The sequence below is a fragment of the Cupressus sempervirens genome, chromosome 11, assembly GCF_028749045.1.
Source record: "Cupressus sempervirens isolate cs-2001-9-10 chromosome 11, ASM2874904v1, whole genome shotgun sequence".
NCBI lineage: Eukaryota > Viridiplantae > Streptophyta > Pinopsida > Cupressales > Cupressaceae > Cupressus > Cupressus sempervirens.
The window spans coordinates 180,317,519-180,338,926 of NC_143128.1; positions in this window are offsets into that span (position 1 = coordinate 180,317,519).

The window sequence follows — 21,408 nt, forward strand, 5'->3', positions numbered from 1 at the left end:
ACTATAGCCAAACCCTTGGTAATTGGTCATTGGTCATTCTATCTATAAGGAAAAATCTATGGAAGTAGTGCTTCATCTTATCACAATCAAGAAGTTCAAAGCTAGGTATGATTTTGACTACCAAGGAATGCATTCAAGCATCAAAAGAACATTCACCCATGTGCATCGCATAGAGGACATATGGATTGACTTATGCATGAAGCTGGATATCATGGAGATAAACTATTACAGGCTCACATTGCAGCAGATTTATGACCTTAACATGGTTGAGATTCCACCCAATCTTCAAATTGAAGATGATGATGACAGTCTTGATCCATAATATCATTAGGCTCATTTTGACAAATGATGCCCTTTTCCCATATATTGGCAATAGAAAGGTTTTTTTTATCTTTGATAGATTCTAGTCTATCTTGGAAAATACCAATAAATGGTTAAGGATCAAAGGTCTCAAGAGGGTGCATCCTAAGTGCAAGGTAGATTGTGGTAGTTTTGGACCAGTTGGGAGGGCATCTCGGGTGGAAATTTCAAGTAAAGAGGGTGCATCTTTCTTCGTTCCAACTCAATTTCTCAAGTTTAAGTTGAAAGGTAGAAAGGGATCTAAATAGATATAGTATCCTAGATGGAGACAATGGAGTGATTATCTTCATCTATTATGAAACCCTTACACTAATGTGGTATTGAGTTTTTAGGTAACAGTCTCAATATTGATGATAAATGCTCCTTTCACACTAAATTTGGATAGTGATATGCATGTCAGTGATTGTAGAGCTATACAACATGTTATGTGTTTTTTCCTTGAATGTAAATCAGAGAAAGAATCCAATTTCATTCAATTCCCTTAAGTGTTCCATGGAAGTCTCAAGGATGATCCCTTTAGAAACCAGTAGAAAATACTCATAGAACTAAGAAATAATTTACTATCTTTTTTGAACTAATTATTCAAGAGCTCTATAGAATTTTTGGCTGATTTATTCCATTATTATAGATGTAACAATGGAGATGTTGGGTGCATGAAAACTATTGAGAAGGGATCAAATGCACTACAAGGCCCTCTTTATGGAGGAACCAACTACTTTCATAGAAGAAAAGGCTTATATGGGTTACCACCTGAGATTGATCAACACCACAGGAAAGGAAGTGAAAGGAAAAAACAAGGTAATATAAAATATTTTATAGCATAGATGCTAACTCACTTTTGATTGGTTGCAGATGGGATGGTTGCAGGTAAGTTGACAATTTTTTATTAATTAGGTAGTAGTACTGATGCAAAGGAATGGATTGAAGGTGGAATTGTCACCGTGGACTCTTTTCATATGAATTGTTACCGAAAAATTTTTGTCATTCAATACAGTTTCGGGGGCACGATATTTTATGAAATTTGATAACTGCAAAACCTTCATCACATTAGCCATTACTATTACTTCACCAAAGAGTTAACCATTTGAATTGATTTAACCATATCATTTGTGACTCATCACCACGTTATTTGATCATTCACATGTGAAGGCACATACCCCAATTCAAATGATTGTTACATCATAAGCCTGCATCGATAGAAGTGTTATTTTGTCATTTGAATTATCCTTTCGATCACCCAATCATGAGTCCCATGCTTTAACACTAGAGTTATGATTGCATTTTGCAACTCCTAATAATTAAAATTTAAGTGAACTAGCGAACACACAAGTAGTTGTGTTTCACACTATTGTTGCCTTGTATAGGTCACATTTTTCTGCCTTGTATAGGTCACATTAACTGCAACATCGAAGGTGTGAACATTGCAACCCTCATTTGAAAAAATATTGGTGGGTTCATACAAAGCATTGGGTTTACATTTATTGTTATATCTTTAGTGGTGGATGGCATAACTCACCTGGACATTGTGGTTGGAAATCATGTAAGCATTGGCCACACTAATTTCACTAAACATTCAATAGATGTTGTGAAACCCTTCCTTGACTTCTCTGTATATTTCTTTGATGCCCTACCTCACTCAAACCATCAAATAACCATTGGAATCTATCATTCAACATTTCATTTAACTATTAATGAGATTTATTTCACACAGGTGTTTTGGAAACCTCAATCGATAGAAATGTTATTTCTTCATTTGATGTTTCATATACCACTATAGTTACAGTGATTAGGCTTCATGAGTTGGGATACACTATAGCAATCATAGTACGGTCAAAAGATATTTTGGGTACTACATCGCTATAGAATATAGTGAACTCTTCTATCACTATATAAAGAAGGCCTAATCTTGACATAGTGATGACTAATGAGGAAAGTATATCACAATGACATATAGCGGTCACTTTTATCACTATGTGAAGAAACTATAAAAATAATATAGGGATGAGTGATAAAGGAGACTTATCGCTATAACATATAGCAATCATCAGCAAACAAAAAAAAAATTAGTACAGCAATGAGCGATAGAGATGTTGTATCACTATAAGTCATGGTGATGAGTGTTTTTGATGATAAAAAAAGGAGGAGATATTGAAAATTTATAATAGTTGCATCCATAATTTTATTATGTAATCTGATATATTTATACTATATGTGTTGAATCTTTTCAAGAAGCTTTAGTTTTATCAAAAATGCATTACAGTTTCATCCATAATTGGTTATTGTTATCAGGCATTTAGGGTAGGGTTAGTATCTTCATGATTTTTTTTGGCCATTATGAGTATTATTGAAAGCATATTATAGTTTCATCCATATTTTGTTATTTTCACCGAGTCATAATATCAAAAACACATAACAGTTTCATCCATATTTTCATTATATAATCTATTACATTTATATGCATAACAGTTTCATCCAAACTGATCAACAAAAAGAATGAAAAACTTATCTCCACTGTAACTCTCTATTCCAATAGGAAATTTTCATATTGCATAATTTGCAACTAATTTTAGCATCATGACTAGTGGAGTTGGATGGAGAGAGGAAGTAGGAGCAGTGCAGGTGTGGTGGGTGGGAAGAATGGATTCAAAATTTTGGGGAATGAGACAAAATCATCTGGATCCAAAGTACAATCAAGGTCAACTGGGGATGACTCTAGAAAGGGGAAGGATCCTGATGATAGTGAGACTATAGAGGATCTAGGGGGGCATCTTAGGTTGGCTGCTATTTTGACAAAAAAGTGGGCTAGCCTATTGGACATCAAACTAGTAGGCAAGTCCTCCTTTTTTTCGGTAAATGATATTTCTTTGAATGATCAAGGTATGCTTACACTAGAAATCCCAAATCAAATCATTGATAAAAATATTTCTAGGATGGACTCAACTTTAGTAGGGAGATTCTTAGGTGCCAAACCCAACATTGAGGTCATCTTGGCCTTTGTTTGAAGGAAATGGGCTTTAAAAGGCCAAGTGGACATTGTTGCTATGGTGAAAGGTTGTCTTTCCTTTGATTTTTATTGTGATGAAGATAAATGAGAGATTCTCTGGAATAGTCCTTGGGTTGTGGGCCCTTGATTCTATAGAAATGGACTCCAAACTGGTACCCCCTTCATGAATCTAGGATTCAAGCTCCAATTTGGATTAGACTAATAAGGCTGCCACTAGAGTTTTGGGTAGAGGATGTGTTTTAAGATATTGCTAATACCTTTGGTGAACTCCTTTTTATGGACCTAGTCATAGTTTTGAGAAGAAGAATGACGTATGCTAGAATTTGTGTGGAAGTTCTTCAGGGTACGAATATGCCAAAAGCTACTTCTCTCAAATCTAAACTTGATATCTGGAAGCAAAAAATAGACTATGAGTCAATTCCCTTTTCTTGTTTTCATTGCAAAAAATATGGTCATTGGTCTACAAAATCCATCTTTGAATGGACACCCAAAAACGTCAAAAAAATATGGGTTCGCAAAGGATTGAATGTGTTGATCTATAAGTAAGAATGAAAAATGAGTGTCAACACACTTAATCATCTTCACTATACATGTTGAGTATACAATGGAAGCCGAGCTAGAATTTCTTTATGTGTCGAGTCACAGATAGTGCCGAGAAAACTATAGTTGCTACCGAGCACAACACATTACAGTAGATGCCAAGTGACTCAGGATCCAACAGGTGCTGACAAAAGCAAGAATTCAACAGGTGTCGAGTGACATAGTAATCCTATATGAGCCGAGTAATTTAGGAATCAGTAGATGCCAAGAAATCTAGAATAGATGGTGCTGAGCATCAGTATTACTTCATGTGCCAAGCAATGTAGGATCAACATAAAAGTTTGTGCAATCACAAGCCAAGATGTAAAATGGTTATGCATGACTCATTGACAGGATAAAAGGATAAGATCAAATCCTCACAATCACTTATGTGATCCTCATGCAACCAATCAGAAAATTGGAGATTGCATGCAGCCAATGGGTGAATTTCAAGGGTTTGAGCAAGAACATTTTAATCAAGGATGCATGACGGACCACTAATCTTTATAAGGGAGTCTTGATGCCATTGAACATAGAGAGGTGAGAGGAATTTTGAGAAAGAAAGAAAAGCAGAGCCTATTAAGGTTGTCGTAGAACATTGGTGTCAAAGATTAAGAGGAAAGGACAGCATTTACACATCTAGTTGATCAGAACCAAACAAGGAACACAATCAGTAGATCAGATCTAGTAGAGATCAAGGGATAGAAGAGCAGATCAAGAGCCTGAGATCAGCATTAGAGATTGCATCAATTCAGGTGTATTATTCTAATACTCTCTCGCAATTATATTAGGAATTTGGAAATCCTATTGAGTTAGGTAGGTTTAACAACTGTCATGTCCCCTAATTTGAGTAATATAAGTAAATTATTATGAATAAATAAATATATAATTTCTTAATGTTCTAATATAATAAAAGAAATATTGATATATTATTAATGGTATAATATATTATTAGAGAATAAATAATAATATATATTTGATATAATAATAATACATTACTAAGGTAATAAGGTAATATTAAAGGTCAAATCATTATTAATAACTAAAATAATAATGATAATGTTATTAATAAATTATGTACACTATTATTAAATAATTATTGAATATATAAATATTAATAATAGTGCATCAAGCATTATTATATAATATTGATAGTATAAAAATATATAAATAAATGATTAATGATATTATATTATGAAATGGACATATTCAAGACATTATATTATAATATAATTGAGAATTAATTATAAATAATATATAAAGAAAATATACTACATAATAGTATTAAGAATAATAATAATACTAATATTATTATTAATATAATATATTATATGTTATAATGTTGTTATCAATATAATTACAAATACATGCACAAAGCAATATAATAATAAAATTAGATAAAATATTATTATAATATAATATATGACATTACATTATAATACGAACAATAAAATAATAATAGAGATATTATTTTAATTGCTAAAATATTAAGAGAAAATAAGGAGGAAGATAATGTTGGTTCTCTAGAGACACATTCCTTTTGAGCATGACCTATCATAAGGTATAAAAGGTGAATTCCCTCATTGGAGAAAAGGGGAACATTCATGTCAAGAAAGAAATATGGAGGAAGAATGAATAACTGATATATCGAGGTACAAAGAATCAAAAATTCATTTTGATCATTGGTAAATCACTTCATGTTCATCGAAGGATTATCATTGAAAGGAAAAGAAAAACCGTAAATAAATGAATGACCTAAAAAGGGTCATTACAACAACCTTATGTAAATCCTTTAACAGGGTGACATTCTAGGTTGAATGTTCTTAAGTCCTCTAACAAGGCACACTCCTAACAAGGTGTAGAAATCCTTTAACAAGGTCACATTTAATAGTGTGTTGTAGCCTTTCAAAGGGCATGCATTTAACAAGGAAAACCATCAGAAGTGGTTGAAATCAATTGCTGTAGTAATTTTGTGGGTATCATCCCCACCCCAGTTTTACCTTCTTATTCCTAGAGGGTTTCTGGGTTACCAAAATCTCAAGTGTTATGTGGTGATGCATGTTTGTTTCTCATGATTGTTTAATGTTTATATGCATGCATGTTAATTTTAGTTATATGTGATTAAGGATTTAAAAGTGGTTTAAAAGCTAGTACTTTTGATTCAACCCCTCCCCCCCCCCCTCTCTCTCAGAAGCATTCTTCCCATTAAGACATTCCAACAATTGGTTTCAGAGCCAAGCTCTCTCAAGAAGAAGCCTAATAGCTTGGAGGAAAAAATCTGAAGGTGGAAGTTTTCAAACTTGGAAAGATCATTGAGAACTAGGTGATAGATGTGCATCTCACTGTACACAAGGTAGAGGAAGCTAGAGAGGAATTAAGAAAATCCTTAAAAAGAAGGAAGGAAATAGCTATAGCCAAAAATGATATTCACTACAAGGAGATTGACACCACACAAGTATTTTCCAAAGGATATTCCAAAGAATTTGATGCAGCAATAGCAGAACTGATGGAGAAAAATAGAGTTCAAAAAAAAGAGATAAGAACTCTTAAGATAGAGCATGAATCACAGGCCATGATGCTATGTGAGATCACTGAGCAAAAGAAAAGAGCAATTAAGGATAGAATCATGATGGAAGATGACAAAAAAAATCTTGCAAACAGACTTGAAGAAAAATGTACTGAATTAACAAGGATCTCAAACATACAGATAGATAAACTTGCCCAACTGAAGAATCTTCATCATGAACTCAATGTGAAAGATATTGAGATCTCTACTTTGAGGATGCAGAATGAACAACTATAGAATGAATTGAATAGAGAAAAAGAAACAGCAAAGAATCTCAACAAGTCAAGTGAAGCTATCAAGTACTTTGAACAGTTGCTGAAATCCCCAAGATCAGCCCATGATACATCAGGACTTGGATACAATAGCACTAAAGTCAGGGAATCATCAAAGAGTGCTAAGCACAGAAGTGACAAAGGTAAGGATTCTAAACCCACTTGTCATTATTGTAATAAAAAGGGGCATACTACTAATGTTTGTAGGAGTAGAAGGATCAATAAGCCAAACACACCCAAAAGCAAGGGTTACTATCACAAGTGCAACATGCAAGGACATATGACACAAGACTACAGGTCTAAAGTCACAAGGACACAAAGATTTTATGGACATTGCCATAATTGCAAGAAGTATGGACACAGAGCCTTTGAATACAGAACAAAGCCTATGTGGACACCAAATTAGCATGTAAGGAGGGACAACTATGTACACCATTACAATTGGGATTACAATACAATGCAAAGCTGTCACTATTGTCAAGAGTATGGTCACATACCCCAGAATTGCATAAGAACACATTTCAAGGGGAACTATAAAAGATGGTTGAAACAAACCACTTGCTTCAGTTGCTTGAAAACTAGACATGTCAGCAAGAATTATCCAACAAAGGCCAAGGCATCCAAGACTAAAGTAAATAAGGGCAAAGAAAAGATTGATGTGGAACACATCAGAATAGACATGAAGAAGACATGGTAGAAAAAGAATGGACCAAGTACATGCAATGGAGGGGTCACTTCACCCACAAGGTCAAGTGATCATATCTCATCCAACTAATCACAAGATGAGCCTATGGGGTTGATATATATAAGGATTTATCATACATCAACCCTAAACCATGATGAAGCACTGCAAAGTATAAATTTGCATGAGATAAGATGCTAAGACAAAACTTGAATGATGATGCCGAGCTGTCTTTGGTTGTCGAGTAAAACTACAGTGGTGGCCGAGTTATTAACAAATTCAATAGATGTTTAGTGTGAATAAGATGCTGAGTGGATGTCGAGTTAAAAAATATTTCAAAGCAGAGTGATAGGTGAAGGTACAAAAATGCATTAAATGCAAGGTTTTTGAGACATTTAAAAGGGAAAATCATTTCATTTTGAGCCATTCAAACAAAAAGAAATTACTAGGAGCACAACTAAGTGATATTCAAGCTTTCAACTAGCGATTTACAACGATTCAGCATCTACCCAAGTGATTTAAGCATCTAACTAGGTATTTCCTTCATGTGTCGAGTTGTACAATTTGTGAAGTTTGTTTTAAACGTCAAACCCTAGTTCAGTCAAAATGGCATCTAGTTCAAAATCGACCCAAAGGAAGGAAAGCCATGAAATTCAACTTGTTAGTAATGAGGTTAAACAACCTGAGTTTAGGCCCATACCAGAAGTTGCATATAAAAATGATCTCACTGGTGCCCTATCCGCCATCCCTGAAAAAGTTGGTTCAAGATGTGTGAAAGTGTTACAACTACAAAATAGGAGCCATAGGAGACTTGGAAATCGTTAATGCCTTTGACAAACTCTATGATAATGGTATATTGAAAGATGAGTTTTCTATCATAGAGAAGAAGGGTTTACCCAAAGCCCTAGTTTTTCCAATCATATTCAAAACTGAGTGGATACGCATAATACTTAGCAGAATCCGTGATGGAAAATTTTCGTTAGAGCAAGGACCAATTAAAATAACCAAGAAAATGGTTCATAGGGTTATAGGATTTTCAACCCTAGATTAGCCAAAGACATTGAGAAGTGACAAAAAGAAAACAATTGAGAAAAACATAGAGCAAATTGGAATAACAGAGGCATGACCATAGACACCATAATTGATCCACTTCTAGACTTTGTTGTAAGGATCATATCACATAAGTTTTATCAATCCAATAGGTTGAATAGTGTACCCTGCATAGCAGTGGATGTGGCATATAAGCTTGTAAAGAAAGACCACACCTATGACCTCGCAGAGCTCATGTTGCATTAGATTAATGAAAATATTGGAGCTATTAGAAAGTCCAAGGGAGCACAATGTAAATTTGGGTCAGTGCTAGTTTGTATGTTCTTCTATGTGATGAATGAATTCCCTTCATTTGGAAAAGTCAATTGGAGTCAGAACAAAGCAATTGTTGATCAAATAAATAATTTTATTGCAGAAATGGGAGATAGCTTTGATGATCAAATATCTATCTATTTTGATGATTTCAAGAATGCAATGAAGAAAAGAATGAGGATACCAATTTCACTGGTAGAAAAGCATGTAAATGACATATGATTTCTTGTTGATATTGACTATACTTATATCCAAGAAGTCCTTCCAAGAGCAAGATGGCTTAGACCATTGGGATATGAGCTTGATGTTGACCAAGCTTCTGCAACCATCATAGCATTACTTGCAAAGGAAATGGACAAAACTGCAAAGGCATTTGGGACATATGACACTGTCAAATCAAGAGTGTTTACTGAACTCAAGACAGCCATAGTAGTGAAGAAGAAGGACAAGCTAGTGAAGAAGATAAAGAAGAAATTTGGTGTTGCAGAAACAAGTGCAGCAAGAGAAGCAGAGGAGATTAGTGATGATGAAGAGAAAGGTGATGAAGAGAAAGATGAAGATGAGCTAGAACAAGAAGACAAAGATAAGAGTGTCGAGGAAGAAGAAGCCAAGGAAGCACCCATCAAAGGCAAAGTCATCAAAAGGAAGGCAAAGACACCTCCTGCTCCTCAGCCTAAACCAAAGAAAGTTGCCACACCAACATCTAAGAAGCCAACAACCAGAGCTACAACAAGGGCCTCCACACAAAAGGACAAAGAGGAAGCTAAAAAGAAGAAGAAAACAGTCAAGAAGGCATAGGAAGAGCCAAGGAAAAGGAAAAGATATGTGGCTCAACTTGATATTGATGAAGAAGATCAGTCTGAAAAGGTAAGTCTTCAATTGATATATTATGTGAAAAGATTAGGAATGGAGACTTAAGTGATATGAAAAAGATTGATTTCAATAAGTTTAGTAGAGAGGAATAGAATAGCATAGAAGAATCAATCTATGCATTAATGGCACAGTTCAAGTATACACCTCTTGAACTTGATAGACGATTGCCAAAGGAATTGTCTAAAATTGTAGAAGACAAATGGCATTTCTGTCTAATAATGGAGAAGGAGATGAGGGAATCAACCTTAGAAAGTATCTGCCTGATTTGAAAAAGGAACAAATAAGTAAAGTGGTCAAAAGGCATAACACTAGGTTTAAACCAAAATATAGGGCATTCTCCATTCTCCAAAACAAAATTGAAGAAGTTGTACAGAAAACCACCAAATCGTGGAAGAATTTGTATAAGAAAATTGAAGATGTATGTGAAGAGGAATACAAAGAAGAAGTTGCTACTAAACTAGAGAAAAGAAGGAAGAGGAGAGAAGAGAAGATAGAAGTAGATAAAAAGGTTGAAGAGGAGGAAAGAAAAGGTATTGATGAGCAGCAAAGTGTGCAAGACACACAACTACCACCTCCTAGCCCTCCTCACTCTACTATCACACCTACAGAAATCATAAAGATTAAGGATGTTATTGATACCTCTAGTCAAAACATCAATCCACTAACTACAAAGGATCTCACTAAGATCCTTGACCAAACAACTCTTCAAGCACAATTGTGTACAAGTCCCATATTGGTCAGTGTAGATGAACTTCAAAAGGTAGTAGATAAACTCAAAGAAGCCAAGGTGTCACCACAAGAACCACCTCAGATCACTCAAACTACTGGATTCCCATTTCTACTACCTCCATCACTACCAAGAATAGCCATGCAAGCTCATCAAGAGCCAAGTGCAACAATAGGGTAAGCCACAGGTACACCAGTACAGACAAAAAATACACCCTCAGCAACAGTGATGCAAGAAGAAGATAAGGAAGAAACATAGGATAAGGAGGAGTTTGCAATACAAACTTTGGTTGAATTACCAAGAATAGGAACTCCTACCAAATTTTTTTAGTGGCCGAGTACTGACAAGTTAACCTTACAAGTCAGTACACCAAGCTCAAGTTCTACTAGGGTAGCCAGAACCATTCATTATGGTATTCCTGAGCTTGATGAAGAAATTAAAACACCCTATTATGATTCAAGCACTCTAACTGAAGAAAAGATGAATGAAATATAGAGTCAATTGGATAAGAGAAGGAGGAAAGAGGCATTAAGGAAAGACTACAAATACAAGTAGGTAATGAATGAGATCAAAGATATATTCATGGATGCCTTCAGCCTACAACCTCTAGATTCAAGCAAGCCAATCCTTGAGAAACTATTTGATATAGTTGACCAAGTGAATAATGAAGACCATGATACAAATGTAAAACTCATGGAATGGTCAGAGAAGAAGTTTCTAGGAAAATTCAACCAAAAGATAGCCAATAACATTATTTTTGGATAAGTTGATCTAGCCAAGAAATTGGATAAGGTAAAGATTGTACTAGGGAACATCTTTTCCCTTTATAGAAAATTGTGTGATTTTTCTAGGTTCACACAAGAAATAAATTAGAAAATTTTGAGCCTTGAGAGCAAACTTAAGCTCCCTAGTATGCAACTACCCTCAAATCCTGGACAGAGTAAGAAGCATTTTTCTCAAACGCTTCACATTCAGAGGGAATTAGTTGCATTATCAGCAGAAGAGGCTATTGTTAAAGAAAAGTTGATGCAAATACAAGCCTCTATCACTCCTCATTTTGAGATATTACATAAGGAGCAAATATATGTAGAAACAATCTTGAAGAAAGATCCAAATATTTCTACTTATGAAGGACTTGTTGATCTAGCAGTAGAGCTTGCAATCCAACACAAATCATTAGATATTGCATTGAATAACTGGGATGCAACTCTCAAAATTCTCCTTGAGGTAAATAAAACATTTTTAGCCAAGCATGGCATTACTGTCTAGAACCATTTGACATAAGTATCAAAAAGGGGGAGATAATGTAGAAAGGGGGAGATAATATAGATAATATATTAAGGGGTAGCACAATTGGAAAATTTTGAAAGCATGACATAATAAGGCATAATCAACTCAGAGGGAGTCATAAGGTGGCTAATAATCAACTCAAGGGGAGTCATAAGGTATATTGTTGATTACAATATCTTTTTGAAATTTTGTAAGTGAAGAATGTACACAAGGATTGGATCATGAATGATCAGTAAGTGTTTTTGACACTCATATCAAAGGGGGAGATTGTTGATCTATAAGTAAGATTGAAAAATGAGTGTCAACGCACTTAATCATCTTCACTATACATGTTGAATATACAATGGAAGCTGAGCTAGAATTTCTTTATGTGTCAAGTCACAGATAGTACCAAGCAAACTACAGTTACTGACAAGCACAACACATTACAGTAGATGTTGAGTGACTCAAGATCCAACAAGTGTCGAGTAAAGCAGGAATTCAATAGGTGTTGAGTGACACAGTAATCCTCTATGATCCGAGTAATTCAGGAATCAGTAGATGCTGAGCAATCTAGAATAGATGGTGTCGAGCATCAGTATTACTTCAAAGTATTACTTCATGTGCTGAGAAATGCAAGATCAGCATAAAAGTTTGTACAATCGCAGGCCAAGATGTAAAATGGTTATGCATGACTCATTGATAGGATAAAAGGATAAGATCAAATCCTCACAAACACCTATGCGATCCTCATGCAACCAATCAAAAAATTAGAGATTGCATGCAACCAATGGGTGAATTTCAAGGGTTTGAGCAAGAACATTTTAATCAAGGATGCATGATGGACCACTAATCTTTATAAGGGAGTCTTGACGCTATTGAACATAGAGAGGTGAGAGGAATTTTGAGAAAGAAAGAAAAGAAGAGCCTATTAAGGTTGTCGCAGAACATTGGTGTCAAAGATTAAGAGGAAAGGACAGCATTTACACATCTAGTTGATCAGAAAAAAACAAGGAACACAATCAGAAGATCAGATCTAGTAGAGATCAAGGGATAGAAGAGCAGATCAAGACCCTAAGATCAGCATTAGAGGTTGCATCAGTTCAGGTGTATTATTCTAATACTTTCTCACAATTGTATTAGGAATTTGGAAATACTATTGAGTTAGGTAGGTTTAACAACCTTATGTAAATCCTTTAACAGGGTGACATTGTAAGTTGAATGTTCTTAAGTCCTCTAACAAGGCACACTCCCAACAGGGTGTAGAAATCCTTTAACAGGGTCACATTTAACAGTGTGTTGTAGCCTTTAACAGGGTAGGCCTTTAAAGGGAAAACCATCAGAAGTGGTTGAAATCAATTGCTACAATAATTTTGTGGGTATCATCGCCACCCCAATTTTACCTCCTTATTCCTGGATGGTTTCTGGGTTACCAAAATCTCAAGTATTATGTGGTGATGCATGTTTGTTTCTCATGATTGTTTAATGTTTATATGCATGCATGTTAATTTTAGTTATATGTGATTAAGGGTTTAAAAGTGGTTAAAAGGCCAGTACTTCTGATTCACCCCCCCCACCCCCCCCCCCCCCCCTCTTAGAAGCATTCTTCCCATTAAGACATTCCAACAGAATGGAGCTAAGAAAAGTAGTAGCAAGGAAAGGAAAACCCAAGAGGTTAGTGGTTTGGTGAAGGGAACATTGGTGGTTGATGAATCTAAACAAGTGAAAGTCTCTTAGTCAAAGGTGATTGTTGAAGGGGAGAATTAGGTACGGGTTCCTCTGGAGCAAAGTAGTGAGGCCAAAATACTAGCTTAGAAAGGTGATGGGATCGGTCCTAATAAAGGGGATGAAGAAGAAAGTGGAGAAATTTAGATTAATAATACTAATGAAGATGATCTTGAATCATTTGAAGAACTTGATTATATCATTACGAGTAAGGAAAATCAATGTTTGATTAAACCTCTTATAGATGTTACAGCCATAGAGAGTAATAAAAAATTGGGGGATGTTGAGAGAATCTCTAAAACTTTGTAGGGGGTAGAAGAGGACTCGGATGCAGATTGGACATAATTTGGGGGTAAAAGAATCACTAAATCAAGAATGAAAATGAGATTATATCTTCTAAAAAGAACAAAGAGAATGCTTTTTTAAAACTAGGAGTAATAAGAAAGGAGATATCTCTCACACACCTCTATGAAAAAGCATTTAAAAAGGTGACTTTAAGAGAAACAAGGCCAGGGACTGTTGTCTACCTGCAACACCATCGGGTAAAGCTATTAGGGCTAGAGATGTTGGTCTATCTCCTTCCTTAGCAGGTAGACCATCTAATGTGCAGCAAAGAATTGTTGAGACTAATAGAAGTATAGAAGATAGTAGTCAGAGGACTATCTTAGATTCAAAATCCTTTCATAAGAAATGAAGTTCATATCATGGAATATCAAAGGATTAAATAATCCTCACAAGCAAGATATAATGAAAAATGTGATTAGGGATAACAAACCAGATATTGTACTAATTCAAGAAAAAAAAATGTAAAAGGATAAAGTGGAAAGTCTCTAGGTTTTTTGGAGAGGCAAGATTATTGGGAATGATTTTGATTGGGCCTTAGGTGGTATGGCAGTTTATTGGAATGACAAATGTATTAATGGGGAAATCATCCCTCAGAATGGAAATATGATGAACATTAGATTTACCAACTCTAAGTATGGCTCTATATGGATGCTTACTAATGTTTATGATCCCAATTCTAAATAAGGCAGAAAGGCACTGTGGGAAGATATCACTACTCAGAGAAAAAAAATTGTGGAGGAGAATTGGATCATTATGGAGGATTTTAATACTCCATTGAAAGAAAATGAAAATATGGGAGGAAGTCAGACTAACTTGGATAATAGATTGGATTTAATGGATTTTATTGACAATCATCTCTTACATTATATGTATTTGCATGGGATTGATTATACTTGGACCAATAGGAGAGCTGGGAAGGACCTTATTCAAGTCAAGTTGGATAGAGCTCTTATTAGTAGCAACTGGTTTTTAAAATATAAATGCTCTCTTTTTGCTTAGGTTCATGTTGGCTCAGATCATTACCCCATTTTTCTTGTGGCTGATCTATTAACCTTTAAGAAGAATTATCCCTTTAGGTTTGAAAAAATGTGGGCTCTCCATCTGGGACTGGAAAACCTTGTTAAGGAATGGTGGAGCATTCGAGTGGAGGGTACTGCCATGTTCAAAATTGCAAGTAAGTTGAAAAATGTTAAAAAGAATATCAAAAGATGGAATCAGGACTCTTGGGAATATTTTTTTGATGTAGGAGCATCCAGAGGTATAAGGGCAATCCTGTGTCACCCAAAAAAATGTACTTAGACTTAGTTTCTGTTTAATGTGTTTTCATTTTTGGACACCCATTTGGGTCAAATAAAGGTTCCAACTCTCACAATTCCACTATCATTATGCTAGAAAATCTTGAAAAAATAGGAGCATGCAATTGGGCCATCATTTTGGTAAACTAGTAGGTGTGAATTGGCCAAATGAATGTAATTGTAATTTAGAGCATTCCAGAAAAGCAATCAAATCAAAAGGCCCCAAAGTTTGAAAGTTATTGCAATTTTTTGAGTTTTGGAGACCTCCTAAGAATGCTTCAAAGTCAGGTTAGGGGCATTAAATGACCTAGAAAAGGGCCACAAAATGGGGGATGATTGAAGCTTGTCCATAGGGCTATAGAGCACTTTGAGAGCTTTCTAAAAATGTAAACGGTTTGTCAATCAGAGCTACGCTTCAAAAGTTATGCCTCCCGGAAGTTCGGTTACCATTTATGGATTCTTCTAGATTTGCACCGACTTCTAATGCAATTTCTGGAGCCTTCTATTTGGTCGGTGGATGCCTACTAGCACTTTCTAGAATGTATTATTAGTCCTTAACCCTCTAGGGTCTATTTAAGGAGATTCCTGGCATTGTAGAAGGCAGTTTAGAGTGGAGTTTGAGAGGAGGTACTGAAAGGAGAAATTATCTCCACATTTATGCTATTGTAAGCCCTTAGGGCATGTTTTTAAGTTTATTTTCTCTCTACTATTTGTACTAGATTATTTTCTTAGTCAATATAATTTCCCCTTTTCTGTTATGTCCATTCTGTGTGGGTTGTGTCCCCATCAAGTGGTATCAGAGCTGGTTTTCCTGAGTGTCTAGATAGAGCGCCGACTGTGAGGCAGTTTGCACCAGGACTGTGTGGTTGTGGGTTTGAGTTAGAAGATGCCTCCACAAAGAGAGTGTGGTGGAAGGGAATGAGCTACTAATCCTAAGGAGGTTAGAGCCCTCCAAAGGCAGGCACAGGCATTGCAAGAGGAGCTCCGTAGAGGAACAATTGTGGCTGCAGGTGATGAAAGTGAAGATGACAACAAAGAAGACAAAATTGGACCAGAAGAGGAATTTGATGGGGAATTTCTAAATCATGCAAAGGAAAGGCTTTTTAGGGCCATTACTAAGTTTGGGAAAAGAGCCACAATTGAAGTGGGTGTATTTTCAAGAAATCTGAAACCAGATGAGTTGATTGATTGGATCAATGAACTAGAAGAATACTTTGAGTATGAGGATATCAGGGACCCAGATAGGGTTAAGTTTGCAAAGGCCAAACTAAAAGGCCATGCCGAAATTTGGTGGCAAGATGTTCAATTCAAAAGAAACAGAAGAGGAAAGGAGAAGATCACAAGATGGGATCGCATGGTGGACAAATTGAAGAAGCAGTTCATTCCTATGGACTACGAGCTTGATTTCTTTAAGAAGTTGCATGGGTTAAAGCAAGCAAGAAGATCAGCCCAAGAATATACAGAGGAATTTTACCAACTCTTGATTAGAGTGGGTCATGCAAAAGCAAATAAGGAGAAGGTTTCTTGTTATATCAGTGGGTTGCGACCTAGCATCCAGGAGGAATTAAGTCTGGTAAGAATGACTAGCGTTGAAGAGGCATACCAGTTTGCCCTACGAGTTGAAGAGAAGCTAAATAAAAGGTTTGAAGGAAGACAAAGAGGTCACGGTCAAGGAGGAAGGGAAAGCGGTAGATCATCTAGAGGCCGCAATGAAACCCAAAAGAAAAATGAAGATGTGGGTACTAGCAGGAACCAGAGGAATGAGGGTTTCAACTGCTCCCATGATCAAGACTTTGGAAATCAGAGAGGAAGAGGTAGAGGACGTGGACAAGGAAGAGGAGGCTTCCATGGTACCTATTTCCATTGCAATGAAGAAGGTCATCATGCCTTTGAATGCCCTCAATGACAAGGAAGGATAGATAGGAGAGCTAAGGGCCAAGCTAGGGTTGCTCATGTGGATGAAGACGCACAATCATCACATTCAGAGGATGCAAAAAGAGGAGAGACCTTGGTAAATGAAAGAGTCCTACTAAGTGGTGAGATTGAACTAGGACAATGGAGGAGTTTGTTCCATACCAGATGCAAGTGTCAGGATAAATGTTGTGACGTGATCATTGATGGTGGTAGCACTGATAACTTGGTATCAAAAGAGATGGTCTCTAAGTTGAAGCTCAAGAGGGAGAAACATCCCCAGCCCTATTGGATTGCTTGGGTAAAAGATGATCATAAGGTCCTGGTAAGTGAACAATGTTTAGTGAAATTCAAAATTGGGAGTTACCATGATGAAGTTCTCTGTGATGTTATTTCAATGGATGTTTGCCATCTATTGTTGGGTAGACCATGGCAGTTTGATAGACATGCAGTACATGATGGACATGCAAACACATACTCTCTAAGAAAGGATGGAGTTTGCCACAAATTGAAGCCCTTCAAAAAGGAAGGTGAAAAGGTATGTAGCAGTGCTAGGATTTGTCTTGTTGATGGAAGGAAGTTTTTAGATGGCATGAAACATCAGCATATGTGCTATGCTTTGATTCCTAGGAAAGATAAAGAAGGTAGTAGTGAAATACCACTTAAAGTTTCAGATTTACTAGGGGATTTTGGAGATATTATCTCTTATAATGTTCCAGATGGTTTGCCACTGTATATGAGAAAATGTTAGTATGCTAATAGAAACCAAATTTAAATAAAGCTTCTACAAACTAAACAAAATTCATAAACTTCAAGATAGACTAAGATGAGCTCTCAATTGAGAATATGAGCCATTAATGGACTCTCTCAATAAGAAGCTCTCTTGTTGAGTAGCTTTATCTAAATGGATAGGATGTATGCTCAATATGCTTCCAAAGGCTTCAATGGATGATTGTGGATTTTTGGTGTGGATAGATGGCTTTAGTATAGATTTGGCTCTCAAAATAGCATTATAACTTTATTTCATGGATTGTGTTATTTTGTAAAGGGGAAGGATCCAATTTATAGGCAAGAGGCTTGAGGGATTGAGGGCTAAGATGCAAGGATGGGAAAAAGCTTATGGAAGGCTCAGATTGCATGAGAGGAGAGCACATGGATTGTGCTTCCTTATAGCCAATCAAGGAGTGACACATGTCACATGGTGAGATAATGGAGGAAAGGGGAAGGATGAGTCAACAAAGGAGGCTCAAGGGATAAAATCTTCATAAAGACCCTCATAATGACTTGTAAGAGCAATAAAAGGGCTTGTAAGAGTCATTTATGACCTAGTGGACTTCATAAAGTTTTATGGTTGAGATATTTTGAGGGTGATGAGAGCAATTTCGACTTGGACTTGATTAGGAGGGTTTTAAGCTTGCTTAGGATTGTGCAAATGATTAGAGGATGGATTAGGATGGTTTAGGATTAGCTTAGGGATAGGCAAGTGGATGGCATTTAATGAGGGTGGGTGAAGGAGGAGATATTTGTTAACTTTGGCTTGGGTTAGTAAGTTTTAACCCATGTTTAGGGAATGTGACAAGGTTAGGAGGGGATTAGGATTAGGTTTAAAGACATCTTCTAGAAGAGTCTAGATTTTGCATGAGGATAAAGACTTTCTAGAATAGTCTAGAATTTCCTCGCATGAGGATGAAGACTTTCTAGAAGAGTCTAGAACTTCTTAGGATGAGGATAAATTAGATTTTTAGGAAATAAATAAAGTTTTATTTATTTCAAGGGTTTGGGTTGAGGAGATATTTATTAAAACTTTTTTAATAAACATGAGGATTAATATTTAATTTTAATTAAATATTTTGAGTTGGGGTTAGGGGTAGGAAATGATGAGATTAGCCTTTAATCGAAATTAAAGAAGGATTAGAAGATTTTGGAAGAGGTTATTGGTCATAAGGAAATTGGCCAAGTTTTGGGAGAAAAATAAATTAATTATTTATTTTGGGATTTTTGGTCAATTTATTAATTAAATAATTAATAAATAAGGAAATAATGTTTAAATAAGATTTAAACATTTTTGGGAGGGATTCCTTAATTAAATATTTTTAATTAAGATAAAGGGATTTAATGGCATAAAAATTAATTAATTAATTAATTAATGATGATGTCATCAGGACTTTTTCAGAAAATAAAAATACTTTATTTTCTAAAGGTTTTTAGGTGTCTACATTTTGCCCCTCTTTGATGTGATGCCGCAAGTGGCATGGCATCAAAGATAAGAAAATAAGATGCCCAAGGCTAGAGCAGAAGAGGAGAGAATGGGCTGTGAGATGCCCCCTCAAGAAGGTAGCGGGGAGAGAAAGCGAGGCTCGACGACTTCTTGAAAAGTACAGGAATCTTGAATGAGCAAGGAAACTCAGATTGGCAAAGAGAAGGGGCTGAATTAGCTCAAACTCTCACTATGGGAGAATGATAAAGGAGAATCAGATGCACAAGAGGAAGCAAGCTTAAGACCTTAGGGAAGGTGGAGGATGAAGGAGCAGAGCGCTATAAAAAGGAATCCAGAATAGGGAGATGGATGAGGGGATTATAAAGCTGATGCAACAGGATTTCAAAGAGTCAAATTAGTGGAAGATGGGTTTCAGAGATCCCTAGGACTAGGATTGTGGATCTCAAAAGATGAGGCTTGGTGGATTGATTTGGATTGGTGGATCCCTAAGACTAGGATTGTGGATCCCTAAAGCTAAGAATGATGAGTGATTAAAAGAGATACTGATGCATAAGCTGGGGTAGGAGAGATGGATGCTGGATATGGATGGGGGATAATGGAGATAAAGGAAAACCATTGAAGCTTTTTGAGCGGGGGGATACTTCAAAGAGAAGTACCACCATGTAGTTGAGCACTAGATTTGCTATAGGACTGTTGGTTAATTGCCAAGCTTACCAAGAACATCAAGGCCTTTTCACCAACCGTCCAAAGGATTGACAAACTAACTCAAAACAAACACGCAAGGATTGCCCCAGTATCACACATGAATCCCAGAGGAAGCAACGTGGAAACGACATTGGAGAACCCACAAGCAGAAAAGAAAAACAAACGAAAGACCTGATCAAGACCTTACGCTCTAATTGCCCCATTCGCAGCATACCATGATATGGAAGATCATGGCAACCTTGAGGAGGGAACAAGGAGATTGCTTGGAAAAGATACTTCAAGACCCAAAAGGGAAGATCCCAAATCAAAAGAAAGTGAAAATCCAAAAGAGAGCCGTTTGCCAACGAGATGGGTAGGACAAGGTACTAACGGACCAAGATCAGACATGAGGAAAGCTATATCCTACAAGGACCTATCAGAGAGCACCAAAGCTGGTGGATTTGGATGAGTGATGCGTCTGGCAAGCTGAACTAAGAAAGATAACACTTTGGTGATAGGAAATCTAGCTAAAGGATGTGTTGGAATAGCTAACCAAGATGTGCGATGTGTGCAAGATGTTGATCAAGGAGGAACTGACACGAACGCTGGATAGATACAATGGTACTAAGCTAAAGAGGATGTACAAGGTGACAGACCAAGATATTTACAAGCGGGCTAATCAAGATATGGTACAAGCTAACAGACCAATGATAGGTATGATACAGATGGATAAAAAGCTCAGGATGAGAGGATAGTGGGATGGTTTGATGTTGTGGTGGGGTGATAGCAAAAGATATGGATTTGGTAGGATGCATCCAATGATGATGAGAGATTTTGTGACCAAGGATAGCTAGAGGAGCAGGATGAGATGGCTGGATAGGATGGTAGATAGCTAGGATTATGATGGATATAAAGAGATGACATTGGGTTTGCATGAGGATAGCCTAGAGCTAGATACCAATGACAAGGGAGGATGGACAAGATAAGATCTCCAAGGAATATAGTGCCCCCAATCATAAGATAACATGCGAAAGGAGGTATTATGATGGATGTGATAGGATAGAAGCTAGGATAGAAAACGCTGAAGGGGCTAGGGAGATGGATGATAGCTAGGATGGTTGGCTGAAGCTGCAGGAGATAAGTGGATGGTGTGAGATGGAAGATGGAGGGTGGAGGATAGGTGGATAGATTGGAAGAGGGCGTTGGATGGCAAGAGATGACCAAAAGCATGAGGGTGATAGGCTAAGCTGGGGATGGCAGGATTACGCATGACGCTTGTTCGCCAAGTTTTCATCATGGTGCTTGTCCAAGGTGCTTGAATTGCCAAGTTTTCATGAGTGGACGCTTTATTTTTCTTTTCTTTTTTGACTTTTTGACTTTGGACTTAGCTGGAATGATTTTGGCTTTCTTCAGCTATTTTGGCTTTTTTGGGATTTTTCACTGGCTGTTGGAATGTTCAATTTTGTTGCTAGCTGTTGGTACACCGGATGTGTGATTTATGCAATAGATTGGATTAGATGGGATTGATGGTAGAAG